Below are 16,873 nucleotides of genomic sequence, written 5' to 3' on the forward strand. Positions count from 1 at the left end.
AATTATTTTTAATTTTAAAATTTATTTAAAATACATAATTCATTAATTGTGAAACAATAAATGGAATTATCAAAATTTATGATTAACAAAAAAAATTGATTGATTGAAAAAATGGGAACAATTTACCACTGATGAAATTTTAGAGGATAAAAAAGACAAAATTTAAAAAAAATAAAACCATTAAAAATAATCTTTTTTTAACTACTATTAAAACATAACTGATTCAAACTAACTTTTCAATCTTTTGGTTTAGTAGCTAAAGAATAGCTAAACATAATTGCTAGCTATAATAATAAAAATAAAATAATATCTTTTCATAAAAGAAAATTTAGAAAATATGCAGAAAAAATTGTAGACAAAACAAAAAGTTTCTTGAAAAAATTTTAAGTATTTACTTTTGATGGAAACTAAAAACTGTGGACAAAATTAAAATTTTCTTGGAAAAATTAAAATATTTTTTCTGATGGAAACAAAGATAGTGTATTGTTTGCGCTTTAATTCACAATTTATTAATCAAGAATTTTAGTCAACAAGAAATTACAACTTCTTCATGAAGGGGAATTGATATTGAAAAGTTAAAGCCAAAATTAAATCCCTTAAAACTGGTTTTGCAGGATAATTATAGTCTTTGAGATTACATAAAAGCAATGAATTTCAAATATTAATAACTAACTAAAAAGTGTAAAATTTACGATAAGGAATCTGAAAACGTATTCGGAAATGTTCTAAACTAAGGAAATATATTGGTAGAAAAGTTTAGCAAAAAATATTGTTAAAAGTGATGGAAATTTCGAAAACAACTCCAAAAAGACCCAAAATGTTTGATTTAAGTTTCACCTTGAGTAGTCTAAGAAAAAATATTAAAATGGTAATAATAATTAAAAATAAATCAGTTATTTGAATATACGAGAGATCTTGATCTTTGACTATTGTTCAGAATTTCTTGTTTCAACAGCAACATGTTTAAAATCATCATATATTAGATATTTTTTTTTGATTTTTATCGAATAAGATCGAGGCTTTTACATGGTAATATTTTACGAAATATTAATATCCTGTGAAAAATGCCAAGTGATCGGAACTCAAACTCAGAACTTCAAGGAATGGAAGAAAAAGACTTTAGCGCCCCGTCACTGAGGTCAAGGAAGTTGAATAATTATTTACAAAAAAAGGGCTTGTAAACGATCATTAAAAAAAATAGGTCTGCATTTCAAGTGTTAAATAACCATGATTAGTAAATACAGAAGAATTAAGTCAAATGTAAATATAAGAAGAAAAAAATCAGATGTAGAGCCACATGACTTCCTTGTACGCCTATTAAATTACATATTCACATTTTTTTTAAATGAAAAGTACATAAAATATATTTTATTAATAACTTCAGATATTTTTTCATATATATATATATATATATTTCATTATTGTTATTACTGAATTATTATTTATTGTAATTTTTTTTTTACAATCAGAGGTTAACAATTAATATATATTAATAAATCAATATATTTAAATTAAAACAAAGTTAAAAAAAAAGTAGATGAAGTCGGATTTGAACCGTTGTGCCTTCCTCTTGTAAGATCCAAATATTTCAATAATAAAAATTTAATTTGTCAATAACTTTGGAACCAGTGAAAATAAGTACCACTGAGGGCTTATTACTGCAGTAAATAATAAAACCAAAATTTCAAGATCCTACGGCTATTCGTTTTTGAGTTATGCGAAAGACATACTCACATACTTACGTGGAGACCTCAAGCCGAAACTAGTGAAAATGGATTAATGGATGGTCAAAATGGATATTTGCGTTGAAATCTGAAAACCGAAAATTTTCGCGATCACATTACTTCCTTTACTTCGTTCAAGGAAGTAAAAAACGAAATAAAAGAAGAACATTTTAATAATAATGAATAAATAAGTACAGATCACTTCAAAAATAATTAATTTTCTATCTGCTTATAAAATAGTATATAATAAAATAAATATCAGTTGTGATTAAACGTTGTAAATTATAGTTTCAGAGCGTTTAAACCAAAAGAACAACGTTGTTTTTTAAACAATGCAAATTTATTAGAATGAACCAGTCTATTTATACTACCCGGAGTGATCTATGGAGTATAAATAATGAGTCCCAACGAAAGAGAGTTACAGTAGAATAATTGTGATTTTAAGTCTGACATAATAAAGTATTAAATAGCTTATTGCGCTTGTTGTTTAGCATTTCTCCCACCATCATCCCATTCAGTCGCCGTAAAGCATAAGACCGAATGTCCGTGTCACAAACGGCAAATAGAAATAAGACAAATAAAAACGGCAAATTAGATAGCTTATAGTTAGTATAAAAGAAAAGAAAATCAGAAGTGCTGTACGGTTTACCCACAAAGAAGTTAATGGTGTGGGAGAGAAATTGAGATTGGCAGGGTAATAGAGAAATGAAGGAAAATATCAGAAAGTTAATAAGACGTTGTTTTTCGCGGAAGAAAAAAAATAAGGGGCTTTACGGTGTCAAATTTATATATTTATTTATATAACTAGAATCTGTATGTTGATACGAGTAGTTAATATTTCCAGGATAGATATTCTGTAGATCGTCATCTTGAGGTCTGGGATAAAATCCTTACGATTCACTAGCATTAGCCCAGTCCTTATAGGTGCGGATGTGAATGCTAAGTCACTCTTGTGGTATAACGGTTTCACCGATGCTAGCGGTGAATTAATAGAGGACTTTTTGGCCCAGCATGACCTACAGGTGTATAACGTACCTGTTGAGTTGCTCACCTAAGTAGGTATGGTAGATGGGCGTCGATTGTTTGGTGGAACGAACATCGATGTTACCGTTGGTAGGTTTATCCCTGCCAATGATTGTAATTGGAAGGTGGTTGATGATTGCTCGAGCGATCATTGATTGATTGTCTATGAGATTGCTGGTGGCTTGCTGGTGGCTTGGATTTGAAAGATCTGGCAGTTGGTTTGTCGGCGGCTTTTCTTGATGCCGCTGAATGTTCAATTCCCCGAAGTTCCGGTCGAGAGAGGATTGCATCATGGTGGAATAGGGAGCTGTCCGTTATGAAGAGGGCGGTTTTTCGGTTGCGGAGAAGTTCTCAACGTGAGGGTGATCCGTGGTGACGGGCCGTCCTTGTTGATGAATACAGAACTCTGTGGTCTCATTACTTTCATAAAGTCCGGACTGCGAAAAGGGATTCCTGGCGTTCCTTTGTTCATTAGCAGGAGAATAGGGATCCCTGGATCGTATTATATAGGGTCTTGAGACACAAACGACGAAAGGACGTTCTTCTGTCTGCTTTCTCGACCATGTTTGGTGTAATTTCGGATACTTCTGAGATTTTACACAAATTACTAGACGATTTACTGTCTGATGATAGAGAAGCTAGAGAGACCGCATACCATCTGCGAGTGCGGCGAGGGGTCTCTCAGTTCCACGGGGGTACAGTGTCCTTGGAGATCACCGAGGCTGAGGCTGCTAAAGATAGCGTCATGCTATCTGTAGTTTAGGTAGGGGTAAGGCCCCAGGCTTTGATGGAATAACGGCAGAGCTTCTTGTTCGCTTGGTTGGGTGAGTGTGAGAGTTGTCACACGTGTATTTAATAAATTTTTGTTTGGGGGATACTTTCGTATGTGTTGGAAAAGGATATTGTGAAATTATTGTTTAAAGGTGGCCACAAAGATCCCACTGTTAGTTCGTCGTGTAGGCCTCTGACTTACTTCCGGTTATTGGCAAGGTCTTTGAAAAGGTTCTGTATCTGTGTATAAATGAGAGGTTAGCCTCGCAAAGATTGTTGATGGAAAATCAGTACGGGTTTCGTCCCGGAAAGGGTACAAAGGACGCGGGTACGGTAACAACCAGTGGGCGGAATATATCCTGGGGATTTTCCTGAATATTTCCGGAGCATTCAATAATTTATGGTGGTCTTCTGCTATTTACCAACTCCAAAAAAGCAATGTACTGTAAGTGAGTTGCAAGTTATGCAAAGTTACTTCAGTCATCGGGATGTGCTGCTCCACGAGGACGGCCATGAGGTTGGTAAGACGCTGTTTAAGGGATGTCCCTAGGGTAGCGTTTTGGGTCCATTATTGTGGGTTGTGGAGTTTGATTCTCTCCTGCGGTTGAGATTGCCCAGCGGGTGTTGAATCATGGCTTATGCTGACGAAGGGCTCCTGCTTGTCGAAGGAAGCTCGCAGAGGGAGGTTGAGTTCCGAGCCACTCGGGCTTGCAGGATGCTTGAGCTCTGGGGTCATCAACACAAGATGACGTATAGCCCGGGAAAGACCACACTGAGGACACACCCCTGATTCTGGGGTGTGTCCTCAGTGTGGACAATTGGACGACACCTACCATGATCTTTATGAGTGTTCAAAATATGAATTGATGCGTAGAGAGACCATCCTCTTAGAGGGCTTGATCTTAGAGGGTCGGCGTTGGAGCTCCGTGGAGGAGCCAGGCCGAAAGGGCAATAATGGAGAGTTTTGTAGTATACTTAGCAAAGGAAAGGATAGCTGAGGGTATCTAGTGTTCTGCTTGAATTTCTCTTTTATTCTATTTTTGTTGATGTTTTGTTTTATAAATTACATTTTTGCTGTTCTTGTCCTTGTTTTGTTTTGTCTTGTTTCAATGTTTCTGTGTTGTTATTGTTCCATGTAATATATTTCTGTTTCATGTTGTGTGTTGAACCCACTTTTGCCTTCTACGGGTAGGTAGTTGAATTCCTTTGTTAGTTAGGCATTTTCAGTCTTGCTTAACACTTGGTGAGCTGTGTGAGATTGCTTTGAGTTCATTAATTAGTAGTACAACGATGTGAATGTCACTCGTGGCATTCACATCGGTGGCATCCTGGCCGAGATGGACTGGAATATGTCAAAAGCGCAGGTTTCGAAGATGACCTCTGGTAAAGCCCATAAGGGCTCGGAAAATAGAGGTCGGCGGAGGATTTCTTCCCTATGGGGTCAGGATGTAAAATTTATATTTAGTGATAATTGGGCGTAAATGACAAAATAGATCAGACTAGAAAGGTTCTTTAGCCTTGAAATCTATTCTGACAAAAGTTATTCTAGTATTCTAGGGTGATGAGGAAGTACGGCTTCGTGTAACAGCCGCTAAAATAGGCTTATTTCCCGCTCATTGGTAAGAAGTTCCATTCAACAGGTTACTAAAACTATTCCTCATTCTATGATCTTAGTAATTACAATGTGGATGTAGCAGGCATACAGCCTCAAAATTGATAATTGTAAAGAAAACCTCAATGACAAGAAGAGGAATTTGTGGGAAATAATGATCTAGCCTCGGAACACTTTGTTATAGAAAAATATCAGAGAAAACTTGCAAGATTTCATCCAGACTGTAGGTGCTCTTAGCACCTGCACATAATTAATCAAAAAAATTGTGTTGATCGGATTAAATACATCTGTTTAACAACTGAAATTGTTTTACCTCGTGAAATTAAAGTACTCGAATACAAATAAATGGCTTTTTAAGGAATAACTTTGGCCACTCATGAATTCTGTGATATGTGAAAGAATCAAACTGAACTCTAAACCGTTCAGCCAGACCATTAGTGGGAAAACGATAAAACTAAGTAAGTATTAAATGAGCTGCGTTCTGCACAGTTTGAGATTAACATTTTAAAATTTATAAATACACTCTGATATATAAAATTAGTAATTTATTATATTAAATATTCTTAGAGTAATTATTGTAATGGCTTACATTTTATTCATTTTTATTATTATTGTATTTTTTTAACAAAAAAAGTATTAAATCTAATAAATAATTGGTAACAGATAAATGTTTAGAAATACTAAAGAGCACACAATGAAAAAGACTCTACAGCAGCGTAATGTTTAATTTATTGTGACGTTATCATGTATGTGTTGTTTTTAACAACACGTTTATTTGTTGCGTAAGAAAGCAGCAACTCCAACTGTAATTGTAGTAAAGGGGAGAACAATGTGTATGCATATACATAGCATTACATACGAATGAAAGGATGCGGGAGTCAAATACAAAGGGACAAGTGATATAGTTTTAAGGTTAGCGGGATGGAGATGGAAATTCTGTTATAAAGGGTTATGAGGAGGAGAACTAGAGATGTAGAAAGACAAAGAGCTTAAAGAGAGTTTAAGGGGTACGAATAGAGGGGAGGTAACGGAATGAGACAGAATGATAGAATCTGCTATCGCAATAGCAGATGGTACTTTAGCCGGGTACATAGGTGATGGGGAATGCGAAGAGATGTTGGCAGACAGGGATAATAATGGGACATAAAGTTTCCCCGTTTCCCTTCATCCGGGTCTTGTTGAAGGGGATGGAATTGGAATCGGGGCAGTTTAATTACTGCGGTGACAAGGTTCATTCCAAAATGTCATTTTAGTCCCAGAAGGGTATCTGCTCGCCCTCCACCCCGTGTTTCTCATCTTTGCCATTTAAAACCTTTTACCTGATGGTATTTTCTCTGTTATACATATTTTAATACGTTGAATCATGGAGATAAATTGTATTCAAAAGAGGAAAAAGGATGTTTTTGAGAAAATGAAATTATAAAATCATATTAAAAAACAAAAAAAAAAATTCTTGTACAAACGGAAAAGGCTATTATTAACGAACAAATCCTAAAACATTAGTTTTCAGTAATTGTAACATGAACGTTTACATAGACTAAACAGAAATAATCGTAATCTTTCATGCGATATATCTCATCCTCGCGATATATACTGTTTTTCTAGTCTTCATAATAGCCTACTTTTACATCATGAATAGTACACCAGTTTTACTCCGTTAATTTGTATTGTATTTTGTACCACAAAATGATATTTTTACCTAATTATTAATAAAAAACATATTAATAATAATATAACAAATACAAATGCTTATAACAAATGCTTATTAAGATCTTAGATTTTAAAAACTAAAATTAAAAAATTACTTCAACTATAATCTAAATAATAATGTCACATCTTAAAGAAAAAAAAAAAACTTTTACAGGAAGCAAAGTAAAGTAACTTAACTATGTGATTTAACACGTAAGAAAGTGTCTGAAGACTAATAAAGAGTTCAAATTTTAGTATTTCAAAGTTGCATTTATAAAAAGATATAAACTTTTTTTTGATTATCTCCTTTTTTTAAAAATTTTTTTGTAAAAGTGTTTTTACGTGTAAAAGTTTTTATAATTTATAACTGATGTAAGAATTCTTTTTTTAATGATTAGATTTGTAGATAAGACGAAGTTGAAAAGAACAGCAATCAGACTGCATATTGGTTATAATTCTATAATAGAATTCTTGGATTATATATTGTCACAAAATATAACAATGAATCATCTTTTTCTAGTAATATCTAATATAAATTAAAGAAAAAATAAATTAAATTTTCAGTAGATATGGAATTTTGACATTAATGATTTAAAAATATTATGCAAAAATCTATTAACGAGGGTTTTTAACGTATCTACATTTATTTTCGTAAGTGCGAGGCTAATCGAAAAAGCTAAGATTACAATAATAAAAAAAATTGAATACTAGCCTGAAAATGAAAAATTTTTGTTTCAAAAAGTGTTTCTCAACCACCGGTCCGCGAGATAATACTACCGAATCTGTTAAATAGTTTGTTGAAAGTTAATTTCTTTTTTTGGTGGTAATGTATTTTTTTAATTAATCTTTTTTCTTATTTTTCTTAAATTTACTCATAGTTACTTTTAAGCCGATTAAAAACAAAAATAGTGTTAAAAAAGGAATATTCATTGTGAATGAATTTGTTACTACATATTTACAAATTTAACGTACATATCTGTCTATTCTGTGTGCTAAATGAAAATACAAGCTTGGCTGTGAAAGGCAGGCGGTTGTTATGATACACATTTTACTATTCTATCTATAACATTATAAAATTTTTTTAGTAATAAATAAAAATATTTGAATAAATTAAAATAATTATTTTTGTTCAGCTGTTTATTATATCATGTAAATAAGAAATTTTATTTCAAGTTTACTGTAGATTTATTTTATTTATGTATTTTTACATATTTTATATAATAATAATAATAATAATAATCAAAAAATTTATTTTAAAAGTTATCGGTATAAATGGAATTAATATATTAGTGAAATTTTATTATTTTATATAAATACTTTTTGTGTTCGTTGGTTTTTGTTACTTGAAAGAAAATATAAATTAATGTTATTGTGAGGGATACGTCCACTCCTTCCTGCTAATACACACTTGGTATCTACATTAATTTGACAGGAAAGTCCCTACGTGTGAGTGAGTTCCTACGGGTGTAAATGTTACTGTATTTCATTCTGTAAAGTATGTACGATACTCCCCCGTCTCGCGGCGTCCCTGTGTAATCTTAAGGATTTATTAGTGAAATGTGTTAATTTACGGGTACAAGACGGGCAAGGCGCAATCCTATCTTATAGAACAAATATACAGAGCATATCTTTTTTCAATCTCTCAGCTCTTCTAAAGTGCACGCTTAAAATACTTAATCTCTGATCTAGATTAAAACCACATTCATCGACGCAAATCCATGCCGGTGTACATGGAAACGTGATTGTTCTACCTACAACAGAAATGTGAGTTAACGCGAGCTTATGTACGGGCACTTCATAAATATATCAGATATAAAAAGCGTGAAAAATCCCCACTTATCTTCACGAAATTAACTTGTTTGTGTTATGTTTTTGGTATAATAACAAGATCGGACGGGAGGTACCCACTGTAAAATCAATTTAAAATTCATTCCGAAGATAAAAGCAGTTCTACGTATGACATCTGTAACTCCTATTAAACAAATGAAATTTTTAACAACGTTTCTGTAGCAACAAAATTAATCTATTTTTATTTTTATTTTTTATTGTAGAGAAATTTTTTTATTATTTTATTTCGATAAGTTATATAAGAATTTGAATTTAGTAATTAGTCGGTCCAATATGTTCCTTTCTTAAACCAAAATCAAAATTAGAATTAACATATTAATAGTAGTAACATATTTTCGATTTTTTAAATTTTATATATTTAAGTAAAAGATAACAACCGCTATTCCCATCAATTTAAAAAGAGATAACTTCTGCGGGTACGTGTATGCACTCGTACGTTGTGTGTGATTACACACAACGATTACACACAACGGGGTGTAGACGATTGTCTACACCCCGCCGCGCGCGCGTCCACATACACACACAAACACACACACACATGCGCGCGCGCGCGCAGAGAGAGAGAGAGAGAGAAAGAGACAGACAGACAGACAGATATTATACACACATATATACATTATAATTATATATTATAGTATTATATATATATATATATATATATATATATATATACATAAATAATTGTGAATAAATGAATTTAGTTTTAGTGTACTGTAAGGGTCCTCGGGCTGTTACAAAGGCATAAATTAAATACTTACATATTCTTTCTTAATTTTCGTAGTTTTTATGAATTTTTTTCTGGTTCAAACGCTAAAGTGTATTTCAAAATGGTTGATTTTGCATTTATTATTATTAACAATATTTTTGATTTTGGCTTTTTATGTCAGAATTTAAATTCGTAACTGAAAATAAAAAATCTTCATAATCAAGCGCGTGAGATCGTCAATAATATTTGATTTAATTAAAAGAATTTTATGAAATGGGGATCTGAAAAATTAATTCCCGATCATTCTACTCAGCCAGTGGTAGTTAACTGTGGTAGATAATTGTTTAATATTTATTATTAATAATCATTCAATTCATTATACCATAAATTATAATTTGATCATTCTAATATAACTTATAGTGTGATTGTTTTTCTTTTGTATATCATTTTTACATGGTTAATGTTTATTTGTATTTGACGCACTTTTGGAGTGCAATGTTATTGTATAATTTGGTTGCCCGTTTATACTCAGTCCCGTTTGGTAACTCAGTCTCTCCAGATGGACATTATTCGTGGGTGTTTGGCCAGTTGAATGTTTTTGTATTATATATATATATATTTTGTTTTTTGTATTTAATCACTCAATAAAAACATTTTATTATTATTTTTTTATATCTTTTCTCATTTTTGAGGGTTAAGAGTATCGACTATTTTGGACATTAACCCTTTTCCACAAAAAAAAAGAAAAAAAATTCTCTCCTTTCCTGATAAAAACACTAGCGACTTAATCAACTTTAGGAACTTAATCACTTTGATTCTTCTTCAGATAGTATAAAATTTTCACCTTTTACTAAAAATTTCTGTGGAGAAGGGCAGAAGATGAATATATTTTATCATTATTACTGTAAGTTGTGTTAAAAAAATTTAAATTTATAAGCTTCTCCATTAAAGACTAACCGTTATATTTGTTTTTTTTTGTGTTTTTTTTTTTTTATTATGTTCTTAAATTAAAGTTTAAGACAAAGTTTATCGTATTAAAATTAAAATTTGATAAAAATTTAGTAATTAAAAAAATTATATTTACTGACAAACTTAGTATTTCAATTAATAAACATATTATGGTAATACTGATACATAAAATTAACTAATTTAATTAACTGGGTCAGTTTGAATTTCAATTCATACTCCTAATTGATATTCAGAATCAGTGGATGTTATGAATTAATGAGGTTTGATTATAGTGGTGACGTTCCTAATGTTCAATGTAAATTATCTCTGATCCTTGTAAATGACTATTAGAATTAGACATACTAAGGCATGTTTATATAATTAAATTTACGTGGATGAAATATACATGTATTCTTAAAGTATTACCAATTTTTATTTTAATTATTTGTTATTTAATAATTAATTAAAAAATAACAAGTCAAGGAAAATAACTATAAGATTTAAACAAGGATTTAATATCATAGAAACGTACAATACATTCAGTTTTTACTTAATTGGGAGTGAAACAGATGAAAATCAGATTCTAATGATCCGTAAATTATTTGTATTCGTACATACACCAGCAGATAACGTATACTGAGCGTGAAACATCATTCAATATCGTTTATAAAGATTATTAATATAATTTTTCATACGATCTTTTAAATTGTATTTACAATTTAAATATTCTTATAATTCGTTTTAAACTTATAAAATTTAATACAAATCACATTATAACTTATTTTTATCCTTTTTTTATAACTGAAATCTTTCCAGTTATTCCTTACATTCATCAAAATGTGTAACAGGGCATAGAAAAATTAAAGAAATTTCATTTACATGTAAGTAAAACAAAACTTATCTTTTTGAACTTCCATAAAAAAAAAGTTTGTTATTTTAAATTCTTAGTAAATAATTTACATATTTTTTACAACTACAGGCTATCACCCAGTTATAGTCGTTTGTGAGAGGTGAATTTTGCAGCGCATGCAAAATTCTAAACTCAAACGTGATTAGAACCCACGAACTTCTAGATTAAAGTCAGTCATGCTACTTCTCTATTAAGGAGGGACGAAAAATTAATTTTTTAACATAAATCAAAGTGTTCGTATTTGTACAGTTTTTTGCTTGAAACTCAAGAACTACAGGGTAACTCTGAATAATCTTTTTCTTTAATAATATATTCTTTGAACTTTTCGGATGGTCGTAATATAGTCTTAACCAGATATGTATATGTATGGAATAATACTCATATATGTCAATAGTAATTTAAGTAGGAATGATAAATTTGTGTTATCTTTCCCAAAATTGGAACTGTATAAACATTTCTTTCATTTGTTGATCCGAAGGTGTACGATTTGCGACGTAATAATATAAAGGAATTAAGAAACTTTAGAGAATACAATGCTCTGTTTTTTGTATGGTTACTAGAAATCGATGAAATTGAAAAGTTATGATTGTAATTTATTTTCTGAAAAAATTGTTAAAAGAAATTACTGTTTTAGCATTATAATATTTATAAATTAATATTGTTATTTTATGTTGCTGGGTATGTATCTCAGAATTTCTGTTTCGCTTTATAGAAAGTTATTGTAATGGTAACCCTGGACACGAAGTTTTCTATAGAGGGTACCTAAATTTTCATACAAGTTACATATTTTATATTATATTGCAGAAATTGTTTTATTGAATTTTCTTTTCTTTTTAAAAAAAAAATGTAATTGTGTTATTGTTTGTAATTGTGTGTGAATATAATAAATAAATAAAAAGAAATACATATTCCATTAACAGGCGAGGAATTAACCTTAAAATAATTTTCGTGTAGTAGTATTTTGAGTTACAGATCGACACTTTGTAAGATTATCTATACGGTTCCTGTTTATAAAATTTAGAAAAAAGACGTTTTTAATTTTGTATTTCGTTAAACAAAATTGGATAACCAGTTTTAAAAATATTAGCATTTTACTAGAACATTTTATTGTGCCATAACTTTCGTATTTTTGCGAAGTAGTAACTTTTTCTAACTATTGTATATCTAAACAGTACATTTACAATTAAAGTTTTGCTTGTAAATAATTTTTAAGGTGCATCTTGATATGTTGTGCTTCACAAAAAACCTAAACCTAAAGGGCTATTGTTTTAATTGTTTTTATATTCTATTATTTGTATAGAATTTAACATCAACTATGTATGACATGACTTGTCATACATTGTTTTAAGTATATAATTTGTAAACTAAACCAGTTTTAATATACGAATGAACTTATTTTAAATATATATTAATATTATTACTCTTATACTATATATACAATATTAAAAAATCAAACATTTATGCTTTTCACTTGAAATGGCTGGCGTTGCGCCACCACTTCTTGATAAAAAATAAATGTGAGATATTTATCCGCTTAGGGAAGAATTAAAGAAAAAAAATAATAAGAGAACAAAAATTAATTACCTTTTCTTTTGTCGACACATGTTTTATAATTTACACACTTAGGATGCAATTGCCAAAACATTTCAAGGGATGAAAATTAATACAAATAGAATTGTATATAGATTTTTGTAAACTTTTTGTAATGTCAATTAACAAAATCTTGTTGGATAAAGAAACTTGTGATCACTTACCCAATATTCAGTACATCTTTTTAAAGTTAATGTCAAGCAACTTCCTTTCCTCCCTTACATGATTTCTCCAAATTAAACGGAGATTAAGGTAAAAGCCCAGGCTACCTTAACTTACTGGTACGAGGTATTCTGCTTTACAAGGCTTTCTTGAAGCCGGTATAGACTTATGGGATTGAACTCTGGGGCGCAACCAGTAACAATAATGTGAATATGATTCACCGGTTCCAGAACAAAATATTAAGAACATAACCCAAACGTCGTGGTTTGTGACAAATACTGAGATCCAAAATTACATAGGCATTCCATACGTTTAAGAAGAACTTGACCGCATAGTTTCGAGATATGTGTCCAGGTTGGAGAAGAATTTTAATCATCTAGCTTTTGAATTTACTAGACTACAGTGAGGAAGTTAGGAGGTTGAGAAGACTCCATGTACTTGAGCTGGTTGATGGACCGTTATGGTGATCCGATTTGTTTGCGAAAACACTTCTAATAATTATTTTTCGTTTTATTTTCGATTACACAAATTTATGGTGCTCACGTTTATTATTTATCTATGGTTTTCTAAAGTTAATGTTTCATTTATTGTTCTATCTAAAGTTAATGTTTTATTTATGTTGTTCTATTTACGTACTCGGCTTTATTAATGGTGTGAAGACCTTTAACTTTATTCAAAGGCACTATCAAATATCATATTATTTTGTAGTTACTAATATTTATCTCTTTCAAGTGATAGTCTCTCATACGACTTACTTATAGCTTCATTATTGAAGCCGATTTTAAATAAAGAAATTCAGCAAAATAAGATTAATATAATAAGGGTTCATCTCCTCATATTTCTGAAACAGTTTCTTATACGTTATGGCTGAATTTTAATAAAAAAATTCGTTTGGAAAATAATAAAACAAAAAAATAAAAATAATAAAGTTTAATTATCTGTAAAATGTATTTAGGTTTTTAATTTTAAATGAGGGTTTTCTTTCGAGTCAAACTAAAATCAAGAAGATTTAACACTCGGTAACAAAAAAACTGGATAATCAAGCCTGTATATTAATAAAAGCCAAATTCTTTATATAGTCTTACAAAAATAAAATTAAAATTTTGGTGAAGAAATATTTATAAAGAAAAAAAAAGCAGATTCCTTTATAGTTGTCATTCAGTTTATAAAAATAAAAATTAAAGTCAGAACATGAGAAAAACCTGAAAATAAGATTAATATTCTTTGTTTCATTGGAATGTAAATCTTACTAAATGATAAAGTATAATACTACAATAAAAAGATTACATTTTTATTTCCTTTCAATAAATGCCTTACGTTGGTTAATTTAATTTCATTTGAACAAGTAATTGAAAGATTAACTACAAACTACTTAATAAAATAATTTTATTATCAATATATATTTTAAATTTCATTCCTGATCCCCAAAAATGTGACTGCTTGCTATTGAAAATATTACCTACTTAAAAATGATTCATGAAGAATAGTACAAGCTTTCTGGACGTGTTCTACTTGTGAAAATAAAGAAGAAAGTTCATATGTACTCGTATAAACATAGGTTCGGGACGTGGAACCTTTGTTGGTATCCAGGATTGACGGTGCCGTGTGGATTTTCATGACTCTGTATGTGACCGCTTTTTAAAGAAAAAAATCCACTTCAAGTAAATGCGGCTTCATCGGTAAACAAAATATAATCTACTTTATTAACATTATGTAGAATCCAGTGACAAAAAATTTAAACGTAAGGAAGATCTGTAGGAAGAAAATTTTGTACCTTTGGGGATTAAATGAATGAAGTCTATCTTTTCGAATTATTCGCCTTACCTTAATTTGTGTAAACCAGTGCGGTAAGAAATTTTTCTGTTACTGATTCCCGGAGTACGTTCATTGTGCAAAATGACTTTTTCTTTTTTCCTGACAGGATGTTGTTCTTGCTGTTCAGTAGTGCATGAAGAAGACGGTAATGATCCAGCAGCACCGAAATACCCAAGAAAAGATTTATGGCCTGAAATCTTTCTATTTGGAAATTTTTTGGTGATATTCTCGCTGTGCACCTCCTGCGTTTCCATTACAGAACCCATAGTGATGTCGGCTCATTTTTCATAAGAAAATTTACAAGCATTGTTATATGACATAAACGCACAATATACCATTTACTTATTTTAATGTTTTTTGTTGTTTAAATCATATAAAAAATATATTTCTTGGAATCAGCTATTATTCCCAACTTATGAAATAGATTATTAATTTTTAATTAGCGTAGAGAATGTAAAATAAATTATTTTATTGATTAGTTGCTTTATTTGACTTTCCTATTTTTTAATTTCGATTGTTTATTTTGCAAAATATTTATTCTTGTGTTTTTTTTTAATATTAACATTTTTGATTAGTTTAATAGCTACTTAAAATCTCCCACGTATTGATATGTTTTGTTTTTAATAAACTTCAAAATTCTTAAGTTTTTATGGAGTTTCTGTGAATTTATTCATACTATTTCACTCAGAATCAAATTCTTTACGTGTCTTGTTTAAAACTTTTATGTGTTTATTAACACAGTTAACAAATTAAAAATCGTTATTTTATGTCAAACATAAATCATCTAAATTAAATCTTAAACGATAAAATACAAAGGCGAATCTCTTCTACATCATACATTATATAGTTCATGATTTTTTTTTTACAGGGTATAAAACAGTTGAACTTTCATTAAGTAATTGAATCTTTTACTCAATAATATAGACTATGTACACAATATTGTATTATACGATAAAATTTATAGAAAACCAATCAGTACCGTTGTAAATAGAAGCCGTTTTCACTTGTTTTATAAAATATTATTTTATGGGCTAAAATACATTAGTCAGGCAATATTCGAAAGTGGTAAAGTCATGCAAGCTGCCGTGAGGTTCTGCTTTTTGCAATTTCTTCAATATCTATCTATATTCAAGATCAATGCTAAACAATATAAATTTATTTTATGTATTGTCAATTCCACATTTATAGTTTTACTAAATAAAATATTTCACTAGAATACAATCCACTTTCTTATCTTAATAGAATATATACTGTTGAAGAATTGCTACTGTAGCTACTACTGTTGCTAGTATAGTAGTTGCTGCTGCTACAATAAAAATATGTTACTAGTAAGGCATTATGAAATATAGAAGATATAAAACAATAGGAGGTTGCACAATGATAGTGTTGTTTTAATAGGACAATGAAGTGTTGTTTTAATAGGACAGATAACCGCGTTTTGTAGCATTGATAACAAACCATTTTATTGCTTTAGAAAAGGATATTTGTTGGAATTTTTAATAAATGAATAGATACATTCAAATCTAAAAAATAATATAAATTATCATAAATGTAAAAATTGACAAATTTTGTGTCTTTCTTGTTACACTACTCATCTCCTAAAATTAATATTTTAACCTACATTTTAAAGCTTTTCATTTTAATCCTAATGAATTGTGAATTGAATAAAATATTTTTTATTTTATTCTTGTAGTGCACTGCCTAAACGTGAACACTGTATTCTTTCTGTTAAGTATTTAATGTAATATAACGAAGATTATCTGAAATATACGAGAAGCTCTAACGTAAAACTTATTTTAACGTTTTAACTTAATTGAATTCAGTAAATCATTTCTTAAAATTTTCATTTTTTTTTACCACAGTGATTATTATTGAAAACAAGTTAAAAACTGCCGGTCTTCGTGGCGCTAGTGATAGTGTCTTAACCTTTCATCCGGAGGTCCCGGGTTTAAATCCCGATCATTTTTCACGCGCTACTTGACATTCATCTCATCCTCTGAAGCAATAACTAATGGTGGTCCCGTAGGTTAAAAAAAGAAAAAAAGTATCTAATGTTAATTTTTTGATGAGATTGT

At 30.0% G+C, this 16,873-nt stretch overlaps 1 protein-coding gene and 1 pseudogene across 3 annotated transcripts in view; one reads left to right on the forward strand and one right to left on the reverse strand.

Moving 5' to 3' along the window:
- LOC142319063 (agrin-like) overlaps positions 1 to 16,873 on the reverse strand; it is a 968,658-nt gene that overhangs the window by 410,338 nt on the left and 541,447 nt on the right. The gene's annotated exons all lie outside the window — the stretch shown is intronic.
- On the forward strand, positions 10,181 to 10,290 carry LOC142320684 (U5 spliceosomal RNA; annotated as a pseudogene).

Source organism: Lycorma delicatula, chromosome 2 (assembly GCF_047948215.1).
Source record: "Lycorma delicatula isolate Av1 chromosome 2, ASM4794821v1, whole genome shotgun sequence".
NCBI lineage: Eukaryota > Metazoa > Arthropoda > Insecta > Hemiptera > Fulgoridae > Lycorma > Lycorma delicatula.